Source organism: Hemitrygon akajei, chromosome 4 (genome assembly GCF_048418815.1).
Source record: "Hemitrygon akajei chromosome 4, sHemAka1.3, whole genome shotgun sequence".
Taxonomy (NCBI): Eukaryota; Metazoa; Chordata; class Chondrichthyes; order Myliobatiformes; family Dasyatidae; genus Hemitrygon; species Hemitrygon akajei.
Window position 1 is genome coordinate 111,356,664 of NC_133127.1, and position 25,318 is coordinate 111,381,981.

The 25,318-nt window shown below is 52.9% G+C and overlaps 1 protein-coding gene across 2 annotated transcripts in view; it reads right to left on the minus strand.

Moving 5' to 3' along the window:
- Positions 1-25,318, minus strand: part of myo16 (myosin XVI) — a 1,004,680-nt gene that overhangs the window by 769,605 nt on the left and 209,757 nt on the right. The gene's annotated exons all lie outside the window — the stretch shown is intronic.

Here is a 25,318-nt window from a genome sequence, read left to right on the forward strand (position 1 = left end):
ACTTGAACTTCATTATCGACCAGCAAGTGTCACCTTGCCTAGAGGCACAGTTAGTTCTAAGGTACAAGCCTTAACTGCTATATCTGGGATGTTGCCTGGACTTCTAGTCATTGCTGTGCTGTGTTGTGTAGTGTCCTCAGCACTTTCTTGATATCATTTGTAGTGAAATGAAATGTGATAATGGGGAACTCTATTCAGCACGTATGACTGAGTTGTGGTTACTACTTGCTTCAGCCTTTCCTTTAGCACTTACTGAGCCCTGTCATCAGTGAGGGTGAAGTCACTCTTGTTCAGCTGTTTAAATGTACAGGTACTATAGATGTGATCTGACTGTAGAGTTTCAATCTGATCCCAGGGTCATGAGATGGCTAAGTTTTGCACAACTGTGATTGTTGTTTAACATACACATAGTGCTGAATCGCAGCTTCATGACTGGCACCTTATGGTTTTTCAACATGCTTAGTTCTGCTCACAATTCACACTTCCACATCACTCAATGGAGTAGGGCTGGTAAAGTGCAGGATATCCTGGGCCCTGAGACTTCAGACAGTGCTAATGTATGTTTGTGCAGGTGCTGGTAGTCTACAACACTTCATGGATGCACACACTTAGCTGTGGGATCTGTTCTAAGCCTGTCACATTCTGCCCGACTGTAAAGCTGTACCACTTGGTATGTGAGTTGGATTTTGTCTCCACAAAGACACATTAGCAAAATTCTGTCAGGATTAACCCAGACCCCCACAGATAAATTGGTGCTGATGCAATCAATGTTCAGCTGGCAGAGGGATGCTGAATAATTGGGTGATGTAATGAGCAGCTTCACAGACTGAAATAACGTTCCCCCTTTTAAGTTTTATCCAGTTATAATAATGAAAATTCTAACAGCAAATTAGCAGCTTGTTACCTTAAATGTCTTTTTGACAGCTGGAAAGTTTTGTAAGCTACTACAAATGATCAATACTTTGTTTTAATCAGCAAAAGGATGTTACTTTTTACACTATCCTTTAGCATTCCTTCCCACTTGATGACAAGATGACTGCTGAACACATTATATTCATCATGCTCTAGTACTTAAACTTTGAAATCAGATTCCCAGGCTAAACCAGTGACCCTATTCCTTCCCAGGGTCTCACTCAATTAGAAACCTCCTATCAGCCAGCAGTACAAACTTCAACAAAATCATTGGTGCCAGCAGATGATGAGAAAGCCAAGTTACAGGAGTAACTACTAAGTAGTGAGATAGTTACTCTCCTTCCCTGGCATCAGTGTCGTTAGCCAGTAGTTACTGCTGGAATTTACCTTTTTCTCAAGGCAGATTGTAACCAGTTCAATCCCCAACAGAGCTGCACTGCTGGGAGTGATAAATCAAACATCCTTTACACTGCAGGACAATCCTATTGGTAAATTTCAAGGTAGGTATTTCTGCTTTTCCTGTCCAGCAAAATGGCTGACAAATCTTTCTGTAACTCACTTTCCCTGAGAATTAATTTTTGTGAGTAGAACAGTGTAACTACAAACAGGGGTTATGTTCAAACCCCTGACTGATAATGAAGGGTTAAATAGACAATGTTTCATCTTTGCAACAACAAAAGTAACAGTCAAGTTCCAAAGTACTAATTATGTTACCATGGAATCTGAACAGCACAACATAGTACTTATGCTCTTGCCTTATAAATTGAGAGAAAAGATAAGTCCTGATGTCTTTATTCTTGCAAACACATATATTATAGATTATTTTCACTGCTGTATAAATAATTTTATTCCTTGATTATTTTTCAATCTGATAATTAATCATATGTTATGATCACTGACATGATTACCCTCCTAGAGTTATAGTATTAGGAATCACATCATGGATTAAAACGTCAGCATGCCTGGAACATGGGCATCTCTGCAGCATCGTGGTTAATGCAATGCTATTACTTCTTGGGGCATTCTGGAGTTTGGAGTTCAATTCCAGCACCGTGTGTAAGGAATTTTTACATTCTTTCCATGAACCGCATGGGTCTCCTTCGGGTATGCTGGTTTCCTTCCACAGTCCAAAAACGTACTGGTTAGGAGGTTAGTTGGTCAATGTAAATTATTCTGTGATTAACCACAAGAAATAGGAGGAGAATTAGGCCAATCAGGCCATGGAGTTTGCTCTTCCATTTCCTCATGGCTGATTTATAATCTCTTTCAACACCATTCTCCTGCCTTCTCCCTGTAACCTTTGATGCCCTAACTAATCAAGAGCCGATCAACCTCCACTTTAAATATATTGACTTGGCCTCCACTGTTGTCCATGGCAATGAATTCCACAGATTCACCAGATTTGCCTAAGGAAATTCATCCTCATCTGTGCTGCAAATGGACGTCACTCTGTTCTAAGGTTGTGCTCTTTGGCGCTTGAGTCATCCACTAGGAAACATCCACCCATCCAGGCCTTTCGATTTGTGACAGGTTTCAATGAGATGCCCCCTTTGTGATATGGTGCAACTCAAACTACCTGCGTCTCAATATCACCAAGACCAAGGAGATGGTGGTGGACTTTAGGAGATCTAGGCCTCATATGGAGCCAGTGATCATTAATGGAGAATGTGTGGAGCAGGTTAAGACCTACAAGTATCTGGGAGTACAGTTAGACGAGAAGCTAGACTGGACTGCCAACACAGATGCCTTGTGCAGGAAGGCACAGAGTCGACTGTACTTCCTAAGAAGGTTGGCGTCATTCAATGTCTGTAGTGAGATGCTGAACATGTTCTATAGGTCAGTTGTGGAGAGCGCCCTCTTCTTTGTGGTGGCGTGTTGGGGAGGAAGCATTAAGAAGAGGGACGCCTCACGTCTTAATAAGCTGGTAAGGAAGGCGGGCTCTGTCGTGGGCAAAGTACTCGAGAGTTTAACATCGGTAGCTGAGCGAAGGGCGCTGAGTAGGCTACGGTCAATTATGGATAACTCTGAACATCCTCTACATAGCACCATCCAGACGGAGAAGCAGTTTCAGCGACAGGTTACTATCGATGCAATGCTCCTCAGACAGGATGAAGAGGTCAATACTCCCCAATGCCATTAGGCTTTACAATTCTACCGCAAGGACTTAAGAACTTTTTAAAAGCTATTATTAATGCTTTTTGAGATAGTGATTTAGATGCATATCATATTTTTTTTACTGAGTTAAGTATTGTATGTAATTAGTTTTGCTACAACAAGTGTATGGGACATTGGAAAAAAAGTTGAATTTCCCCATGGGGATGAATAAAGTATCTATCTATCTATCACTTTTCTAAACTCCAGCAAGTACAAGCTCAGAACATCAAACGCTCCTCAGATGTTAATTCTTTCATTCCCAGATTCATTCTTGTGAACCTGCTCTGGACCCTCTCCAATACCTGCATGTCTTATCACGGATAAGAAGCCCAAAACTGCTCACAATATTCCAAGTGTGGCCTGACCAATGCAAAATAAAGCCTGAGCATCACATCCTTGGTCTCAGAAACATAGAAACCCTACAGCACAATACAGGCCCTTCGGCCCACAAAGTTGTGCTGAACATACCCCTGCCTTAGAAATTACTAGGCTTACCCATAGCCCTCTATTTTTCTAAGCTCCAAAAGTCTCTTAAAAAACCCTATCTATCCACCTCCACCACTGTTGCCGGCAGCCCATTCTACACACTCACCACTCTCTGAGTAAAAAGCTTACCCCTGACATCTCCTCTATACCTACTCCCCAGCACCTTAAACCTGTGTCCTCTTGTGGCAACCACTTCAACCCTGGGAATAATCCTCTGACTATCCACACGATCAATGTCTCTCATCTTCTTGAAATGAATGCTAACATTACATTTGCCTTCCTCACCACCGACTCAACCTGCACATTAACTTTCAGTGAATCCTGGACAAGGACTCCCACATCCCTTTGCATTGCTGACTTTTGAATTTTCTCCCCATTTAGATAATAGTTTATGCCTTAATTCCTTCCACCAAAGCACATGACCATACATTTCTCTGCATTATATACCATCTGGCATGTCCTTATCCATTCTCTTAATTTGTCCAAGTCCTTCTGCAGACTCCCTGCTTCCTCAACATTTCCTGCCCCTCCACATATCTTTGTATCATCCGCAAACTTGGCTGCTAAGCTATCAAAACCATCATCCAAACCATTGACATATAACATGAAAAAAAGCACTCCCACTAGTCACCAGCTGCAACCAGAATAGGCCCCCTTAACTCCCACTTGTCTCCTGCCAGTCAGCCAATCATCTATCTATGCTAGTATCTTTTCTGTAATATCATGGGCTCTTACCTTGTCAAGTAGCCTCATATGCAGCACCCTATCAAAGGCCTTCTGAAAATGCAAGTAAACAACATGCACTGACTCTCCGTTGTCTCTCATGAATGTTATTTCCTTAAAGAATTCCAACAGATTTGTCAGGCAAAATGTCCCCTTAACAAAACTATGTTGACTTTGGCCTAATTTATTATGTGCTTCCAAGTTCCCCGAAACCTCATCCTTCAGAATGGCTTCCAACTTCTTCCAAAGCACTGACATAAGGCTAACTGGCCTATAAATCCTTTCCTTTGATATTCCCTTTTTAAAGAGTGGAGTGACATTTACAGCTTTCCAGTCCTCCAGACCCAGGCCAGAATCAATGATCGTTGAAAGATGTTTATTAATGGGCTCACAGTCTCTTCAGCTATCTCCTTCAGAACCATGTGCTCAGTTCATTTGGTGGGTTGGTGGGCAGTGCAGATCGAAGCACCTGTTCCAAGCTGTACCACCAAATAGAAAAAAACTTAGAAAATGGTTCCTGTCTAAAGGACGGCTCCCAGCGCTCACCGTGTTTAATTTAGTCTTATATGTCAAAGTAATCTCAATATATCATCAGATCACATTATACTAATAGCTCTCTGCCCTTCCTTTTACATCGGTTCACTTGTGAAGATGGATGACTCAATACCAGACATTAGCTGCCTTACTCTCACACTATGTAACATCAAGGTTGAAAAAAAACACTACCCTGCTGGAAATGCAGATGATGTTGCCTCACCTGAGGTAGATGGAAGACAAGCAGTGCAGGGACAGTGTGTCCACACTGTCCCAGTCCCAGTACAAAGGGAGAGTGTCCACTCTGACCCAGTTACAGTACAGGGGGGAGTGTCCACTCTGACCCAGTTACAGTACAGGGGGTGTGTGTCCACCCTGTCGCAGTCCCAGTACGGGGGTGAGTGTGGCCACTCTGACCCTGTTACAGTACAGGGAACGTGTGACCGCCCTGTCCCAGTACCAGTACTGCAGGAGATTTTCCACTCTGTCGCTTTTATCGTACAGAGGAGAGTGTGTCCTCTCTGTCCCAGTCCCAGTACAGGGGGAGTCTGTGTCCACTCTGACCGAGTTAAAGTATAGAGGTCGAGTGTCCACTCTGTCCCAGTTACAGTACACGGGGAGAGTGCCCACTCTGTCGCAGTAAAGGTACAGGGGGAGAGTGTCCACTCTATCCCAGTTAGAGTCCTGGGGGAGAGTATCCACTCTGTCCCAGTTACTGTACAGGGGAGAGTGTCCACTGTCCCAGCTGGAGTACGGGGGTCAGTGTGTCCTCTCTGACCCAGCCACAGTACAGGGGGGAGTGTCCACTGTATCCCAGTTACTGTACAGAGCAGAGTGTGTCCACTCTGTCCCAGTTCCAGTACAGCAGGAGTCTGTGTCTACTTTGACCGAGTTACAGTACAGGGGGAGAGCGTCCACTCTGATCCAGTCACAGTACACGGGGAGAGTGCTCACTCTGTCGCAGTAAAGGTACAGGGGGAGTGTGTCTACTCTGACCCAGTTACAGTACAGCAGGAGTCTGTGTCTACTTTGACCGAGTTACAGTACAGGGGAGAGCGTCCACTCTGCCCAGTTACAGTACAGGGGGAGAGTGCCCACACTGTCGCAGTAAATGTACAGGGGGAGAGTGTCCACTCCGTCCCAGTTACAGTACAGGGGGAGAGTGTCCACTCTATCCCAGTTACAGTACAGAGGAGAGTGTGTCCACACTGACCCAGTTACAGTACAGGGGGTGAGTGTCCACCTTGTCGCAGTCCCAGTACGGGGGTGAGTGTGGCCACTCTGACCCTGTTACAGTACAGGGAACGTGTGTCTGCCCTGTCCCAGTCCCAGTACTGCGGGAGATTTTCCACTCTGTCGCTTTTACCGTACAGGGGGAGAGTGTCCACTCTGTCCCAGTTAGAGGCCTGGGGGAGAGTGTCCACTCAGTCCCAGTTACAGTACAGAGGAGAGTGTCCACTCTGTCCCAGTTCCAGTACAGAGCAGAGTGTGTCCACTCTGTCCCAGTTCCAGTACAGCAAGAGTCTGTGTCTACTTTGACCGAGTTACTGTGCAGGGGGAGAGCGTCCACTCTGTCCCAGATACAGAACAGGGGCAGAGTGTGTCCACTCTGATCCAGTCGCAGTACACGGGGAGAGTGCCCACTCTGTCGCTGTTACTGTACAGGGGTAGAGTGTCCACTCCGTTCCAGTCACAGTACAGGGGGAGAGTGTCCACTGTGTCCCAGTTTCAGTACAGTGGGAGTGTGCCTGTTCCAGTCACAGTACAGAGCGAGTGTGCCCACTCTGACCCAGTTACAGTACAGAGGAGAGTGTGTCCACTCAGTCCCAGTCCCAGAACAGCAGGAGTCTGTGTCTACTTTGACCGAGTTACAGTACAGGGGTAGAGCGTCCACTCTGTCCCAGATACAGTACAGGGGGAGAGTGTCCACTCTGTCCCAGTCCCAGTACAGGGGGACAGTGTCCACTTTGACTGAGTTACAGTACAGGGGGAGAGCGTCCACTCTGTCGCTGTAAAGGTACAGGGGGAGAGTGTCCACTCCATCCCAGTTAGAGTCCTGGGGGAGTGTCCACTCTGGCCCAGTTACTGTACAGGGGTAGAGTGTCCACTCTGTATCATACCCAGTACAGGGGGAGAGTGCCCTCTCTGTCCCAGTCTCAGTACAGTGTGAGAGTGTCCACTCCATCCCAGTTAGAGTCCTGGGGTAGAGTGCCCACTCTGTCACAGTAAAGGTACAGGGGAGAGTGTCCACTCGGTCCCAGTTACAGTACAGGGGGAGAGTGTCCACTCTGACCCAGTTACAGTATAGGGGGTGTGTGTCCACCCTGTCGAAGTCCCAGTACTGCGGGAGATTTTCCACTCTGTCGCCGTTACCGTACAGGGGTAGAGTGTCCGCTCTGTCCTAGTTACAGTACAGAGGAGAGTGTGTCCACTCTGTCCCAGTCCCAGTAGAGGGGGTGTGTGTCCACCCTGTCAAAGTCCCAGTACGGGGGTGCGTGTGTCCGCTCAGTCCCAGCCACAGTACAGGGGGAGAGTGTCCACTGTATCCCAGTTACTGTACAGGGGAGAGTGTCCACTGTATCCCAGTTACTGTACAGAGCAGAGTGTGTCCACTCTGTCCCAGTTCCAGTACAGCTGGAGTCTGTGTCTACTTTGACCGAGTTACAGTACAGGGGGAGAGCGTCCACTCTGTCCCAGATACAGAACAGGGGCAGAGTGTGTCCTCTCTGATCCAGTCGCAGTACACGGGGAGAGTGCCCACTCTGTCGCCGTTACTGTACAGGGGTAGAGTGTCCACTCCGTTCCAGTCACAGTACAGGGGGAGAGTGTCCACTGTGTCCCAGTTTCAGTACAGGGGCAGAGTGTGTCCACTCTGACCCAGTCCCCATACACGGGAAGAGTGCCCACTCTGTCACAGTAAAGTTACAGGGGGAGAGTGTCCACTCTGTCCCAGTTACAGTACAGGGGAAGATTGTCCACTCTGTCCCAGTTACAGTATAGGAGGTGTGTGTCCACCCTGTCGAAGTCCCAGTACGGGGGTGAGTGTGGCCACTCTGTCCCAGTCCCAGTAGAGGGGGAGAGTGTCCACTGTATCCCAGTCTCAGTACAGTGTGAGAGTGTCCACTCAGTCCCAGTTAGAGTCCTGGGGTAGAGTGCCCACTCTGTCACAGTAAAGGTACAGGGGCAGAGTGTCCACTCTGTCCCAGTTACAGTCCTGGGGGAGAGTGTCCACTCTGATCCAGTTACAGTACAGGGATACAGTGTCCACTCTGTATTAGGCCGAGTACAAGGGAGAGTGTCCACTGTGTCCCAGTCCCAGTACAGGGGGAGAGTGTCCACTCTGACCCAGTCCCAGTACAGGGGGAGAGTGTCCACTCTGTCCCAGTTACAGTACAGGGGGAGAGTGTCCACTCTGACCCAGTTACAGTATAGGGGGTGTGTGTCCACCCTGTCGAAGTCCCAGTACTGCGGGAGATTTTCCACTCTGTCGCCGTTACCGTACAGGGGTAGAGTGTCCGCTCTGTCCCAGTTACAGTACAGAGGAGAGTGTGTCCTCTCTGTCCCAGTCCCAGTTCAGGGGGAGTCTCTGTCCACTCTGACTGAGTTAAAGTACAGGGGTCGAGTGTCCACTCTGTCCCAGTTACAGTACAGAGGAGAGTGTGTCCACCCTGTCGAAGTCCAAGTACAGGGTGAGTGTGGCCACTATGTCCCAGTTACAGTACAGCTGGAGTCTGTGTCTACTTTGACTGAGTTACAGTGTCCACTCTGTCCCAGATACAGAACAGGGGCAGAGTGTGTCCACTCTGATCCAGTCACAGTAAACGGGGAGAGTGCTCACTCTGTCGCAGTAAAGGTACAGGGGGAGTGTGTCCACTCTGTCCCACTTACTGTACAGGAGGAGAGTGTCCACTCAGGATTAGGCCCAGTACAGGGGAAGAGTGTTCACTGTGTCCCACTGCCAGTGGAGGGGGAGAGTGTCCACTCAGTCCCAGTTACAGTACAGAGGAGAGTGTGTCCTCTCTGTCCCAGTCCCAGTTCAGGGGGAGTCTCTGTCCACTCTGACTGAGTTAAAGTATAGGGGTCGAGTGCCCACTCTGTCCCAGTCCCAGTACAGGGGGAGAGTGTCCACTCTGTCCCAGTCCCAGTACAGCAGGAGACTGTGTCTACTTGGACTGAGTTACAGTACAGGGGGAGAGTGTCCACCCAGTCGCAGTCCCAGTACGAGGGTGAGTGTGGCCTCTCTGACCCTGTTACAGTACACGGTATGTGTGTCCGCCCTGTCCCAGTCCCAGTATTGCGGGAGATTTTCCACTCCGTCGCCGTTACCATACAGGGGTAGAGTGTCCACTCTGTCCCAGTTACAGTACAGTGGGGGGGAGTGTGTCCACTCTGACCTAATTACAGTACAGGGGGGAGTGTCCACTCTCACCCAGTTACAGTACACGGGGAGAGTGCACACTCTGTCGCAGTAAAGGTACAGGGGTAGAGTGTCCACTCTGCCCAGGCACAGTACAGGGGGAGAGTGTCCACTCTGTCCCAGTTACAGTACAGGGGGACAGTGTCCACTCTGACCCAGTCCCAGTACAGGGGGAGAGTGTCCACTCTGTCCCAGTTACAGTACAGGGGGACAGTGTCCACTCTGACCCAGTCCCAGTACAGGGGGAGAGTGTCCACTCTTTCCCAGTTACAGTACAGGGGGGAGTGTCCACTCTGTCCCAGTTACTGTACAGGGGGAGAGTGTCCACTCTTTCCCAGTTACAGTACAGGGGGGAGTGTCCACTCTTTCCCAGTTACAGTACAGGGGGGAGTGTCCACTCTGTCCCAGTTACAGTACAGGGGGGAGTGTCCACACTGACACAGTTACAGTACAGGGGGAAGTGTCCACTCTGTCCCAGTTACAATACACGGGGAGAGTGCCCACTCTGTCGCAGTAAAGGTACAGGGGTAGAGTGTCCACTCTTTCCCAGTTACAGTATTGGGGGGAGTGTCCACTCTGTCCCAGTTACTGTACAGGGGGAGTGTGTCCACTCTGTCCCAGTCTCATTACAGCGGGAGAGTGACCACTCTGTCCCAGTTACAGTACAGGGGGGTGTGTCCACACTGACACAGTTACAGTACAGGGGGGAGTGCCCACTCTGTCGCCGTTACTGTACAGGGGTAGAGTGTCCACTCCGTTCCAGTCACAGTACAGGGGGAGAGTGTCCACTGTGTCCCAGTTTCAGTACAGGGGCAGAGTGTGTCCACTCTGACCCAGTCCCCATACACGGGAAGAGTGCCCACTCTGTCACAGTAAAGTTACAGGGGGAGAGTGTCCACTCTGTCCCAGTTACAGTACAGGGGAAGAGTGTCCACTCCGTTCCAGTCACAGTACAGGGGGAGAGTGTCCCATGTGTCCCAGTTTCAGTACAGTGGGAGTGTGTCTGTTCCAGTCACAGTACAGAGCGAGTGTGCCCTCTCTGACCCAGTCCCAGTACAGGGGGAGAGTGTCCACTCTGTCCCAGTCCCAGAACAGCAGGAGTCTGTGTCTACTTTGACCGAGTTACAGTACAAGGGTAGAGCGTCCACTCTGTTCCAGATACAGTACAGGGGGAGAGTGTCCACTCTGTCCCAGTCCCAGTACAGGGGGAGATTGTCCACTCTGTCCCAGTTACAGTATAGGAGGTGTGTGTCCACCCTGTCGAAGTCCCAGTACGGGGGTGAGTGTGGCCACTCTGTCCCAGTCCCAGTAGAGGGGGAGAGTGTCCACTGTATCCCAGTCTCAGTACAGTGTGAGAGTGTCCACTCAGTCCCAGTTAGAGTCCTGGGGTAGAGTGCCCACTCTGTCACAGTAAAGGTACAGGGGCAGAGTGTCCACTCTGTCCCAGTTACAGTCCTGGGGGAGAGTGTCCACTCTGATCCAGTTACAGTACAGGGATACAGTGTCCACTCTGTATTAGGCCGAGTACAAGGGAGAGTGTCCACTGTGTCCCAGTCCCAGTACAGGGGGAGAGTGTCCACTCTGACCCAGTCCCAGTACAGGGGGAGAGTGTCCACTCTGTCCCAGTTACAGTACAGGGGGAGAGTGTCCACTCTGACCCAGTTACAGTATAGGGGGTGTGTGTCCACCCTGTCGAAGTCCCAGTACTGCGGGAGATTTTCCACTCTGTCGCCGTTACCGTACAGGGGTAGAGTGTCCGCTCTGTCCCAGTTACAGTACAGAGGAGAGTGTGTCCTCTCTGTCCCAGTCCCAGTTCAGGGGGAGTCTCTGTCCACTCTGACTGAGTTAAAGTACAGGGGTCGAGTGTCCACTCTGTCCCAGTTACAGTACAGAGGAGAGTGTGTCCACCCTGTCGAAGTCCAAGTACAGGGTGAGTGTGGCCACTATGTCCCAGTTACAGTACAGCTGGAGTCTGTGTCTACTTTGACTGAGTTACAGTGTCCACTCTGTCCCAGATACAGAACAGGGGCAGAGTGTGTCCACTCTGATCCAGTCACAGTAAACGGGGAGAGTGCTCACTCTGTCGCAGTAAAGGTACAGGGGGAGTGTGTCCACTCTGTCCCACTTACTGTACAGGAGGAGAGTGTCCACTCAGGATTAGGCCCAGTACAGGGGAAGAGTGTTCACTGTGTCCCACTGCCAGTGGAGGGGGAGAGTGTCCACTCAGTCCCAGTTACAGTACAGAGGAGAGTGTGTCCTCTCTGTCCCAGTCCCAGTTCAGGGGGAGTCTCTGTCCACTCTGACTGAGTTAAAGTATAGGGGTCGAGTGCCCACTCTGTCCCAGTCCCAGTACAGGGGGAGAGTGTCCACTCTGTCCCAGTCCCAGTACAGCAGGAGACTGTGTCTACTTGGACTGAGTTACAGTACAGGGGGAGAGTGTCCACCCAGTCGCAGTCCCAGTACGAGGGTGAGTGTGGCCTCTCTGACCCTGTTACAGTACACGGTATGTGTGTCCGCCCTGTCCCAGTCCCAGTATTGCGGGAGATTTTCCACTCCGTCGCCGTTACCATACAGGGGTAGAGTGTCCACTCTGTCCCAGTTACAGTACAGTGGGGGGGAGTGTGTCCACTCTGACCTAATTACAGTACAGGGGGGAGTGTCCACTCTCACCCAGTTACAGTACACGGGGAGAGTGCACACTCTGTCGCAGTAAAGGTACAGGGGTAGAGTGTCCACTCTGCCCAGGCACAGTACAGGGGGAGAGTGTCCACTCTGTCCCAGTTACAGTACAGGGGGACAGTGTCCACTCTGACCCAGTCCCAGTACAGGGGGAGAGTGTCCACTCTTTCCCAGTTACAGTACAGGGGGGAGTGTCCACTCTGTCCCAGTTACTGTACAGGGGGAGAGTGTCCACTCTTTCCCAGTTACAGTACAGGGGGGAGTGTCCACTCTTTCCCAGTTACAGTACAGGGGGGAGTGTCCACTCTGTCCCAGTTACAGTACAGGGGGGAGTGTCCACACTGACACAGTTACAGTACAGGGGGGAGTGTCCACTCTGTCCCAGTTACAATACACGGGGAGAGTGCCCACTCTGTCGCAGTAAAGGTACAGGGGTAGAGTGTCCACTCTTTCCCAGTTACAGTATTGGGGGGAGTGTCCACTCTGTCCCAGTTACTGTACAGGGGGAGTGTGTCCACTCTGTCCCAGTCTCATTACAGCGGGAAAGTGTCCACTCTGTCCCAGTTACAGTACAGGGGGGAGTGTCCACACTGACACAGTTACAGTACAGGGGGGAGTGTCCACTCTGTCCCAGTTACAATACACGGGGAGAGTGCCCACTCTGTCGCAGTAAAGGTACAGGGGTAGAGTGTCCACTCTTTCCCAGTTACAGTATTGGGGGGAGTGTCCACTCTGTCCCAGTTACTGTACAGGGGGAGTGTGTCCGCTCTGTCCCAGTCTCATTACAGCGGGAGAGTGACCACTCTGTCCCAGTTACAGTACAGGGGGGTGTGTCCACACTGACACAGTTACAGTACAGGGGGGAGTGTCCACACTGTCCCAGTTACAGTACAGGGGGGACAGTGTCCACTCTGTCCCAGTTACAGTACAGGGGGGAGTGTCCACTCTGTCCCAGTCCAGGTACAGGGGGACAGTGTCCACTCTGACCCAGTTACAGTACAGGGGGGAGTGTCCACTCTGTCCCAGTCCCAGTACAGGGGGAGAGTGTCCACTCTGTCCCAGTTACAGTACAGGGGGACAGTGTCCACTCTGTCCCAGTCCCAGTACAGGGGGAGAGTGTCCACTCTGTCCCAGATACTGTACAGGGGGAGTGTGTCCACTCTGTCCCAGTCTCAGTACAGGGGGAGAGTGTCCACTCCACCCAGTCCCAGTACAGGGGGAGAGTGTCCACACTGTCCCAGATACAGTACAGGGGGAGAGTGTCCACTCTGTCCCAGTTACAGTACAGGGGTACAGCGTCCACTCAGTCCCAGTCCCAGTACAGGGGGAGAGTGTCCACTCTAACCCAGTTACAGTATAGGGGGTGTGTGTCCACTCTGTCCCAGTTACAGTACAGGGGAGAGTGTCCACTCTGTCCCAGTTACTGTACAGGGGGAGTGTGTCCACTCTGACACAGTTACAGTACAGGGGGGACAGTGTCCACTCTGTCCCAGTTACAGTACAGGGGGGAGTGTCCACTCTGTCCCAGTTACTGTACAGGGGGAGTGTGTCCACTCTGTCCCATTCTCATTACAGCAGGAGAGTGTCCACTCTGTCCCAGTTACAGTACAGGGGAAGAGTGTCCACTCCGTTCCAGTCACAGTACAGGGGGAGAGTGTCCCATGTGTCCCAGTTTCAGTACAGTGGGAGTGTGTCTGTTCCAGTCACAGTACAGAGCGAGTGTGCCCACTCTGACCCAGTTACAGTACAGAGGAGAGTGGGTCCACTCAGTCCCAGTCCCAGAACAGCAGGAGTCTGTGTCTACTTTGACCGATTTACAGTACAGGGGTAGAGCGTCCACTCTGTCCCAGATACAGTACAGGGGGAGAGTGTCCACGCTGTCCCAGTTACAGTACAGGGGGAGAGTGTCCACTCTGACCCAGTCCCAGTACAGGGGGAGAGTGTCCACTCTGTCCCAGTTACAGTACAGGGGGGAGTGTCCACTCTGTCCCAGTTACAGTACAGGGGGAGAGTGTCCACTGTGTCCCAGTTTCAGTACAGGGGCAGAGTGTGTCCACTCTGTCCCAGTTACAGTACAGGGGAAAAGTGTCCACTCCGTTCCAGTCACAGTACAGGGGGAGAGTGTCCCATGTGTCCCAGTTTCAGTACAGTAGGAGTGTGTCTGTTCCAGTCACAGTACAGAGCGAGTGTGCCCACTCTGACCCAGTCCCAGTACAGGGGGAGAGTGTCCACCCTGTCCCAGTTACAATACAGGGGGGAGTGTCCACTCTGTCCCAGATACAGTACCGGGGGAGAGTGTCCACTCAGTCCCAGTCCCAGTACAGGGGGAGAGTGTCCACTCTGTCCCAGATACAGTACAGGAGGAGAGTGTCCACTCAGTCCCAGTCCCAGTACAGGGGGAGAGTGTCCACTCTGTCCCAGTTACAGTACAGGGGTAGAGCGTCCACTCTGTCCCAGATACAGTACAGGGGGAGAGTGTCCACTCTGTCCCAGTCCCAGTACAGGGGGAGAGTGTGCACTCTGACCCAGTTACAGTATAGGGGGTGTGTGTCCACTCTGTCCCAGTTACAGTACAGGGGGAGTGTGTCCACTCTTTCCCAGTTACAGTACAGGGGGGAGTGTCCACTCTGTCCCAGTTACTGTACAGGGGGAGTGTGTCCACTCTGACCCTGTTACAGTATAGGGGGGAGTGTCCACTCTGACACAGTTACAGAACAGGGGGGACAGTGTCCACTCTATCCCAGTTACAGTACAGGGGGGAGTGTCCACTCTGTCCCAGTTACAGTACAGGGGGAGTGTGTCCACTCTGTCCCAGTCTCAGTACAGCGGGAGAGTGTCCACTCCACCCAGTCCCAGTACAGGGGGAGAGTGTCCACTCTGTCCCAGTTACAGTACAGGGGGAGAGTTTCCACTCTGTACTAGTTACAGTACAGGGGGAGAGTGTCTACTCTGTCCCAGTTACAGTACAGGGGGGAGTGTCCACACTGTCCCCGTTACAGTACAGGGGGGAGTGTCCACTCTGACCCAGTTACAGTACAGGGGAGAGTGCCCACTCTGTCCCAGTTGCAGTACCGGGGGAGAGTGTCCACTCTGACCCAGTTACAGTACAGGGGGAGAGTGTCCACTCTGTCCCAGTTACAGTACAGGGGGACAGTGTCCACTCTGTCCCAGTTACAGTACAGGGGGGAGTGTCCACTCTGACCCAGTTACAGTACAGGGGGAGAATGTCCACTCAGTCCCAGTTACAGTACAGGGGAGAGTGTCCACTCTGTCCCAGTTACAGTACGGGGGGAGTGTCCACTCAGTCCCAGTTACAGTACAGCAGGAGAGTGTCCACTCTGTCCCAGTTACAGTACAGGGGGTGAGTGTCCACTCTGACCCAGTTACAGTACAGCGGGAGAGTGTCCACTCTGTCCCAGTTACAGTACAGGGGGGAGTGTCCATTCTGACCCAGTTACAGTACAGGGGGACAGTGTCCACTCTGTCCCAGTTACAGTACAGGGGGACAGTGTCCACTCTGTCCCAGTTACAGTATAGGGGGAGAGTGTCCACTCTGTCCCAGTTACAGTACAGAGGGGAGTGTCCACTCTGACACAGTTACAGTACAGCGGGAGAGTGTCCACTCTGACCCAGTCCTAGTACAGGGGGAGAGTGTCCACTCTGTCCCAGTTACAGTACGGGGGGAGAGTGTTCACTCTGTCCCAGTTACAGTACAGGGGGGAGTGTCCACTCTGTCCCAGTTACAGTACAGGGGGGACAGTGTCCACTCTGTCCCAGTTTCAGTACAGGGGCAGAGTGTGTCCACTCTGACCCAGTCCCCATACACGGGAAGAGTGCCCACTCTGTCACAGTTTCAGTACAGTGGGAGTGTGTCTGTTCCAGTCACAGTACAGAGCGAGTGTGCCCACTCTGACCCAGTTACAGTACAGAGGAGAGTGGGTCCACTCAGTCCCAGTCCCAGAACAGCAGGGGTCTGTGTCTACTTTGACCGAGTTACAGTACAGGGGTAGAGCGTCCACTCTGTCCCAGATACAGTACAGGGGGAGAGTGTCCACTCTGTCCCAGTTACAGTACAGGGGGAGAGTGTCCACTCTGTCCCAGTTACAGTACAGGGGGAGAGTGTCCACTCTGACCCAGTCCCAGTACAGGGGGAGAGTGTCCACTCTGTCCCAGTTACAGTACAGGGGGGAGTGTTCACTCTGTCCCAGTTACAGTACAGGGGGAGAGTGTCCACTGTGTCCCAGTTTCAGTACAGGGGCAGAGTGTGTCCACTCTGACCCAGTCCACATACACGGGAAGAGTGCCCACTCTGTCACAGTAAAGTTACAGGGGAGAGTGTCCACTCTGTCCCAGTTACAGTACAGGGGAAGAGTGTCCACTCCGTTCCAGTCACAGTACAGGGGGAGAGTGTCCCATGTGTCCCAGTTTCAGTACAGTGGGAGTGTGTCTGTTCCAGTCACAGTACAGAGCGAGTGTGCCCACTCTGACCCAGTTACAGTACAGAGGAGAGTGGGTCCACTCAGTCCCAGTCCCAGAACAGCAGGAGTCTGTGTCTACTTTGACCGATTTACAGTACAGGGGCAGAGCGTCCACTCTGTCCCAGATACAGTACAGGGGGAGAGTGTCCACGCTGTCCCAGTTACAGTACAGGGGGAGAGTGTCCACTCTGACCCAGTCCCAGTACAGGGGGAGAGTGTCCACTCTGTCCCAGTTACAGTACAGGGGGGAGTGTCCACACTGTCCCAGTTACAGTACAGGGGGAGAGTGTCCACTCTGTCCCAGTTTCAGTACAGGGGCAGAGTGTGTCCACTCTGTCCCAGTTACAGTACAGGGGAAAAGTGTCCACTCCGTTCCAGTCACAGTACAGGGGGAGAGTGTCCCATGTGTCCCAGTTTCAGTACAGTAGGAGTGTGTCTGTTCCAGTCACAGTACAGAGCGAGTGTGCCCACTCTGACCCAGTCCCAGTACAGGGGGAGAGTGTCCACCCTGTCCCAGTTACAATACAGGGGGGAGTGTCCACTCTGTCCCAGATACAGTACAGGGGGAGAGTGTCCACCCAGTCGCAGTCCAAGTACAGGGGGAGAGTGTCCACACTGTCCCAGATACAGTACAGGAGGAGAGTGTCCACTCAGTCCCAGTCCCAGTACAGGGGGAGAGTGTCCACTCTGTCCCAGTTACAGTACAGGGGTAGAGCGTCCACTCTGTCCCAGATACAGTACAGGGGGAGAGTGTCCACTCTGTCCCAGTCCCAGTACAGGGGGAGAGTGTGCACTCTGACCCAGTTACAGTATAGGGGGTGTGTGTCCACTCTGTCCCAGTTACAGTACAGGGGGAGTGTGTCCACTCTTTCCCAGTTACTGTACAGGGGGAGTGTGTCCACTCTGTCCCAGTTACTGTACAGGGGGGAGTGTCCACTCTGTCCCAGTTACTGTACAGGGGGAGTGTGTCCACTCTGACCCTGTTACAGTATAGGGGGGAGTGTCCACTCTGACACAGTTACAGAACAGGGGGGACAGTGTCCACTCTATCCCAGTTACAGTACAGGGGGGAGTGTCCACTCTGTCCCAGTTACAGTACAGGGGGAGTGTGTCCACTCTGTCCCAGTCTCAGTACAGCGGGAGAGTGTCCACTCCACCCAGTCCCAGTACAGGGGGAGAGTGTCCACTCTGTCCCAGTTACAGTACAGGGGGAGAGTTTCCACTCTGTACTAGTTACAGTACAGGGGGAGAGTGTCTACTCTGTCCCAGTTACAGTACAGGGGGGAGTGTCCACACTGTCCCCGTTACAGTACAGGGGGGAGTGTCCACTCTGACCCAGTTACAGTACAGGGGAGAGTGCCCACTCTGTCCCAGTTGCAGTACCGGGGGAGAGTGTCCACTCTGACCCAGTTACAGTACAGGGGGAGAGTGTCCACTCTGTCCCAGTTACAGTACAGGGGGACAGTGTCCACTCTGTCCCAGTTACAGTACAGGGGGGAGTGTCCACTCTGACCCTGTTACAGTACAGGGGGAGAATGTCCACTCAGTCCCAGTTACAGTACAGGGGAGAGTGTCCACTCTGTCCCAGTTACAGTACGGGGGGAGTGTCCACTCAGTCCCAGTTACAGTACAGCAGGAGAGTGTCCACTCTGTCCCAGTTACAGTACAGGGGGTGAGTGTCCACTCTGACCCAGTTACAGTACAGCGGGAGAGTGTCCACTCTGTCCCAGTTACAGTACAGGGGGGAGTGTCCATTCTGACCCAGTTACAGTACAGGGGGACAGTGTCCACTCTGTCCCAGTTACAGTACAGGGGGACAGTGTCCACTCTGTCCCAGTTACAGTATAGGGGGAGAGTGTCCACTCTGTCCCAGTTACAGTACAGAGGGGTGTGTCCACTCTGACACAGTTACAGTACAGCGGGAGAGTGTCCACTCTGACCCAGTCCTAGTACAGGGGGAGAGTGTCCACTCTGTCCCAGTTACAGTACGGGGGGAGAGTGTTCACTCTGTCCCAGTTACAGTACAGGGGGGTGTGTCCACTCTGTCCCAGTTACAGTACAGGGGGAGAGTGTCCACTCTGTCCCAGTTTCAGTACAGGCGCAGAGTGTGTCCACTCTGACCCAGTCCCCATACACGGGAAGAGTGCCCACTCTGTCACAGTTTCAGTACAGTGGGAGTGTGTCTGTTCCAGTCACAGTACAGAGCGAGTGTGCCCACTCTGACCCAGTTACAGTACAGAGGAGAGTGGGTCCACTCAGTCCCAGTCCCAGAACAGCAGGGGTCTGTGTCTACTTTGACCAAGTTACAGTACAGGGGTAGAGCGTCCACTCTGTCCCAGATACAGTACAGGGGGAGAGTGTCCACTCTGTCCCAGTTACAGTACAGGGGGAGAGTGTCCACTCTGTCCCAGTTACAGTACAGGGGGAGAGTGTCCACTCTGACCCAGTCCCAGTACAGGGGGAGAGTGTCCACTCTGTCCCAGTTACAGTACAGGGGGGAGTGTCCACTCTGTCCCAGTTACAGTACAGGGGGAGAGTGTCCACTGTGTCCCAGTTTCAGTACAGGGGCAGAGTGTGTCCACTCTGACCCAGTCCACATACACGGGAAGAGTGCCCACTCTGTCACAGTAAAGTTACAGGGGAGAGTGTCCACTCTGTCCCAGTTACAGTACAGGGGAAGAGTGTCCACTCCGTTCCAGTCACAGTACAGGGGGAGAGTGTCCCATGTGTCCCAGTTTCAGTACAGTGGGAGTGTGTCTGTTCCAGTCACAGTACAGAGCGAGTGTGCCCACTCTGACCCAGTCCCAGTACAGGGGGAGAGTGTCCACTCTGTCCCAGTTACAGTACAGGGGGAGAGTGTCCACTGTGTCCCAGTTACAGTACAGGGGGAGAGTGTCCACTGTGTCCCAGTTTCAGTACAGGGGCAGAGTGTGTCCACTCTGACCCAGTCCACATACACGGGAAGAGTGCCCACTCTGTCACAGTTAAGTTACAGGGGGAGATTGTCCACTCTGTCCCAGTTACAGTACAGGGGAAGAGTGTCCACTCCGTTCCAGTCACAGTACAGGGGGAGAGTGTCCCATGTGTCCCAGTTTCAGTACAGTGGGAGTGTGTCTGTTCCAGTCACAGTACAGAGCGAGTGTGCCCACTCTGACCCAGTCCCAGTACAGGGGGGAGTGTCCACTCTGTCCCAGTTACAGTACAGGGGGGGAGTGTCCACCCAGTCGCAGTCCCAGTACAGGGGGAGAGTGTCCACTCTGTCCCAGATACAGTACAGGGGGAGAGTGTCCACTCTGTCCCAGTTACAGTACAGGGGTACAGCGTCCACTCTGTCCCAGATACAGTACAGGGGGAGAGTGTCCACTCAGTCCCAGTCCCAGTACAGGGGGAGAGTGTCCACTCTAACCCAGTTACAGTACAGGGGTACAGCGTCCACTCTGTCCCAGATACAGTACAGGAGGAGAGTGTCCACTCAGTCCCAGTCCCAGTACAGGGGGAGAGTGTCCACTCTAACCCAGTTACAGTATAGGGGGTGTGTGTCCACTCTGTCCCAGTTACAGTACAGGGGGAGTGTGTCCACTCTTTCCCTGTTACAGTACAGGGGGGAGTGTCCACTCTGTCCCAGTTACTGTACAGGGGGAGTGTGTCCACTCTGACCCAGTTACAGTACAGGGGGGAGTGTCCACTCTAACACAGTTACAGTACAGGGGAGACAGTGTCCACTCTGTCCCAGTTACAGTACAGGGGGGAGTGTCCACTCTGTCCCAGTTACTGTACAGGGGGAGTGTGTCCACTCTGTCCCATTCTCATTACAGCAGGAGAGTGTCCACTCTGTCCCAGTTACAGTACAGGGGAAGTGTGTCCACTCCGTTCCAGTCACAGTACAGGGGGAGTGTGTCCACTCTGTCCCATTCTCATTACAGCAGGAGAGTGTCCACTCTGTCCCAGTTACAGTACAGGGGAAGAGTGTCCACTCCGTTCCAGTCACAGTACAGAGCGAGTGTGCCCACTCTGACCCAGTTACAGTACAGAGGAGAGTGGGTCCACTCAGTCCCAGTCCCAGATCAGCAGGAGTCTGTGTCTACTTTGACCGATTTACAGTACAGGGGTAGAGCGTCCACTCTGTCCCAGATACAGTACAGGGGGAGAGTGTCCACTCTGACCCAGTCCCAGTACAGGGGGAGAGTGTCCACTCTGTCCCAGTTACAGTACAGGGGGGAGTGTCCACTCTGTCCCAGTTACAGTACAGGGGGAGAGTGTCCACTGTGTCCCAGTTTCAGTACAGGGGCAGAGTGTGTCCACTCTGACCCAGTCCCCATACACGGGAAGAGTGCCCACTCTGTCACAGTAAAGTTACAGGGGGAGAGTGTCCACTCTGTCCCAGTTACAGTACAGGGGAAGAGTGTCCACTCCGTTCCAGTCACAGTACAGGGGGAGAGTGTCCCATGTGTCCGAGTTTCAGTACAGTGGGAGTGTGTCTGTTCCAGTCACAGTACAGAGCGAGTGTGCCCACTCTGACCCAGTCCCAGTACAGGGGGAGAGTGTCCACTCTGACCCAGTTACAGTACAGGGGAGAGTGCCCACTCTGTCCCAGTTGCAGTACCGGGGGAGAGTGTCCACTCTGACCCAGTTACAGTACAGGGGGAGAGTGTCCACTCTGTCCCAGTTACAGTACAGGGGGGAGTGTCCACTCTGACCCAGTTACAGTACAGGGGGAGAATGTCCACTCAGTCCCAGTTACAGTACAGGGGAGAGTGTCCACTCTGTCCCAGTTACAGTACGGGGGGAGTGTCCACTCAGTCCCAGTTACAGTACAGCAGGAGAGTGTCCACTCTGTCCCAGTTACAGTACAGGGGGTGAGTGTCCACTCTGACCCAGTTACAGTACAGCGGGAGAGTGTCCACTCTGTCCCAGTTACAGTACAGGGGGGAGTGTCCATTCTGACCCAGTTACAGTACAGGGGGACAGTGTCCACTCTGTCCCAGTTACAGTACAGGGGGACAGTGTCCACTCTGTCCCAGTTACAGTATAGGGGGAGAGTGTCCACTCTGTCCCAGTTACAGTACAGAGGGGAGTGTCCACTCTGACACAGTTACAGTACAGCGGGAGAGTGTCCACTCTGACCCAGTCCTAGTACAGGGGGAGAGTGTCCACTCTGTCCCAGTTACAGTACGGGGGGAGAGTGTTCACACTGTCCCAGTTACAGTACAGGTGGAAAGTGTCCACTCTGTCCCAGTTACAGTACGGGGGGAGTGTCCACACTGTCCCAGTTACAGTACAGGGGGGAGTGTCCACTCTGTCCCAGTTACAGTACAGGGGGGACAGTGTCCACTCTGTCCCAGTTTCAGTACAGGGGCAGAGTGTGTCCACTCTGACCCAGTCCCCATACACGGGAAGAGTGCCCACTCTGTCACAGTTTCAGTACAGTGGGAGTGTGTCTGTTCCAGTCACAGTACAGAGCGAGTGTGCCCACTCTGACCCAGTTACAGTACAGAGGAGAGTGGGTCCACTCAGTCCCAGTCCCAGAACAGCAGGGGTCTGTGTCTACTTTGACCGAGTTACAGTACAGGGGTAGAGCGTCCACTCTGTCCCAGTCCCAGTACAGGGGGAGAGTGTCCACTCTGTCCCAGTTACAGTACAGGGGGGAGTGTCCACTCTGTCCCAGTTACAGTACAGGGGGAGAGTGTCCACTGTGTCCCAGTTTCAGTACAGGGGCAGAGTGTGTCCACTCTGACCCAGTCCACATACACGGGAAGAGTGCCCACACTGTCACAGTAAAGTTACAGGGGAGAGTGTCCACTCTGTCCCAGTTACAGTACAGGGGAAGAGTGTCCACTCCGTTCCAGTCACAGTACAGGGGGAGAGTGTCCCATGTGTCCCAGTTTCAGTACAGTGGGAGTGTGTCTGTTCCAGTCACAGTACAGAGCGAGTGTGCCCACTCTGACCCAGTCCCAGTACAGGGGGAGAGTGTCCACTCTGTCCCAGTTACAGTACAGGGGGGAGTGTCCACTCTGTCCCAGTTACAGTACAGGGGGAGAGTGTCCTCTGTGTCCCAGTTACAGTACAGGGGGAGAGTGTCCATTGTGTCCCAGTTTCAGTACAGGGGCAGAGTGTGTCCACTCTGACCCAGTCCACATACACGGGAAGAGTGCCCACTCTGTCACAGTAAAGTTACAGGGGGAGATTGTCCACTCTGTCCCAGTTACAGTACAGGGGAAGAGTGTCCACTCCGTTCCAGTCACAGTACAGGGGGAGAGTGTCCCATGTGTCCCAGTTTCAGTACAGTGGGAGTGTGTCTGTTCCAGTCACAGTACAGAGCGAGTGTGCCCACTCTGACCCAGTCCCAGTACAGGGGGAGAGTGTCCACTCTGTCCCAGTTACAGTACAGGGGGGAGTGTCCACTCTGTCCCAGTTACAGTACAGGGGGAGAGTGTCCACTCTGTCCCAGATACAGTACAGGGGGAGAGTGTCCACTCTGTCCCAGTTACAGTACAGGGGTACAGCGTCCACTCTGTCCCAGATACAGTACAGGGGGAGAGTGTCCACTCAGTCCCAGTCCCAGTACAGGGGGAGAGTGTCCACTCTAACCCAGTTACAGTACAGGGGTACAGCGTCCACTCTGTCCCAGATACAGTACAGGAGGAGAGTGTCCACTCAGTCCCAGTCCCAGTACAGGGGGAGAGTGTCCACTCTAACCCAGTTACAGTACAGGGGGAGTGTGTCCACTCTTTCCCTGTTACAGTACAGGGGGGAGTGTCCACTCTGTCCCAGTTACTGTACAGGGGGAGTGTGTCCACTCTGACCCAGTTACAGTACAGGGGGGAGTGTCCACTCTAACACAGTTACAGTACAGGGGAGACAGTGTCCACTCTGTCCCAGTTACAGTACAGGGGGGAGTGTCCACTCTGACCCTGTTACAGTATAGGGGGGAGTGTCCACTCTGTCCCAGTTACAGTACAGGGGGAGAGTGTCCACTGTGTCCCAGTTTCAGTACAGGGGCAGAGTGTGTCCACTCTGACCCAGTCCCCATACACGGGAAGAGTGCCCACTCTGTCACAGTAAAGTTACAGGGGGAGAGTGTCCACTCTGTCCCAGTTACAGTACAGGGGAAGAGTGTCCACTCCGTTCCAGTCACAGTACAGGGGGAGAGTGTCCCATGTATCCCAGTTTCAGTACAGTGGGAGTGTGTCTGTTCCAGTCACAGTACAGAGCGAGTGTGCCCTCTCTGACCCAGTCCCAGTACAGGGGGAGAGTGTCCACTCTGTCCCAGTCCCAGAACAGCAGGAGTCTGTGTCTACTTTGACCGAGTTACAGTACAAGGGTAGAGCGTCCACTCTGTCCCAGATACAGTACAGGGGGAGAGTGTCCACTCTGACCCAGTCCCAGTACAGGGGGAGAGTGTCCACTCTGTCCCAGTTACAGTACAGGGGGGAGTGTCCACTCTGTCCCAGTTACAGTACAGGGGGAGAGTGTCCACTGTGTCCCAGTTTCAGTACAGGGGCAGAGTGTGTCCACTCTGACCCAGTCCCCATACACGGGAAGAGTGCCCACTCTGTCACAGTAAAGTTACAGGGGGAGAGTGTCCACTCTGTCCCAGTTACAGTACAGGGGAAGAGTGTCCACTCCGTTCCAGTCACAGTACAGGGGGAGAGTGTCCCATGTGTCCCAGTTTCAGTACAGTGGGAGTGTGTCTGTTCCAGTCACAGTACAGAGCGAGTGTGCCCACTCTGACCCAGTTACAGTACAGAGGGAGAGTGTCCACTCTGTCCCAGTTACAATACAGGGGGGAGTGTCCACTCTGTCCCAGATACAGTACAGGGGGAGAGTGTCCACCCAGTCGCAGTCCCAGTACAGGGGAGAGTGTCCACACTGTCCCAGATACAGTACAGGGGGAGAGTGTCCACTCAGTCCCAGTCCCAGTACAGGGGGTGTGTGTCCACTCTGTCCCAGTTACAGTACGGGGGAGTGTGTCCACTCTTTCCCAGTTACAGTACAGGGGGGAGTGTCCACTCTGTCCCAGTTACTGTACAGGGGGAGTGTGTCCACTCTGACCCTGTTACAGTACAGGGGGGAGTGTCCACTCTGACACAGTTACAGTACAGGGGGGACAGTGTCCACTCTGTCCCAGATACAGTACAGGGGGGAGTGTCCACTCTGTCCCAGTTACTGTACAGGGGGGACAGTGTCCACTCTGTCCCAGTTACAGTACAGGGGGGAGTGTCCACTCTGTCCCAGTTACTGTACAGGGGGAGTGTGTCCACTCTGTCCCATTCTCAATACAGCAGGAGAGTGTCCACTCCACCCAGTCGCAGTACAGGGGGAGAGTGTCCCATGTGTCCCAGTTACAGTACAGGGGCAGAGTTTCCACTCTGTTCTAGTTACAGTACAGGGGGAGAGTGTCTACTCTGTCCCAGTTACAGTACAGGGGGGAGTGTCCACACTGTCCCCGTTACAGTACAGGGGGGAGTGTCCACTCTGACCCAGTTACAGTAGAGGGGAGAGTGCCCACTCTGTCCCAGTTACAGTACAGGGGAGAGTGTCCACTCTGTCCCAGTTACAGTACAGGGGAAGAGTGTCCACTCCGTTACACTCACAGTACAGGGGGAGAGTGTCCCATGTGTCCCAGTTTCAGTACAGTGGGAGTGTGTCTGTTACAGTCACAGTACAGAGCGAGTGTGCCCACTCTGACCCAGTCCCAGTACAGGGGGAGAGTGTCCACTCTGTCCCAGTTACAATACAGTGGGGAGTGTCCACTCTGTCCCAGATACAGTACAGGGGGAGAGTGTCCACCCAGTCGCAGTCCCAGTACAGGGGGAGAGTGTCCACACTGTCCCAGATACAGTACAGGGGGAGAGTGTCCACTCAGTCCCAGTCCCAGTACAGGGGGAGAGTGTCCACTCTGTCCCAGTTACAGTACAGGGGTAGAGCGTCCACT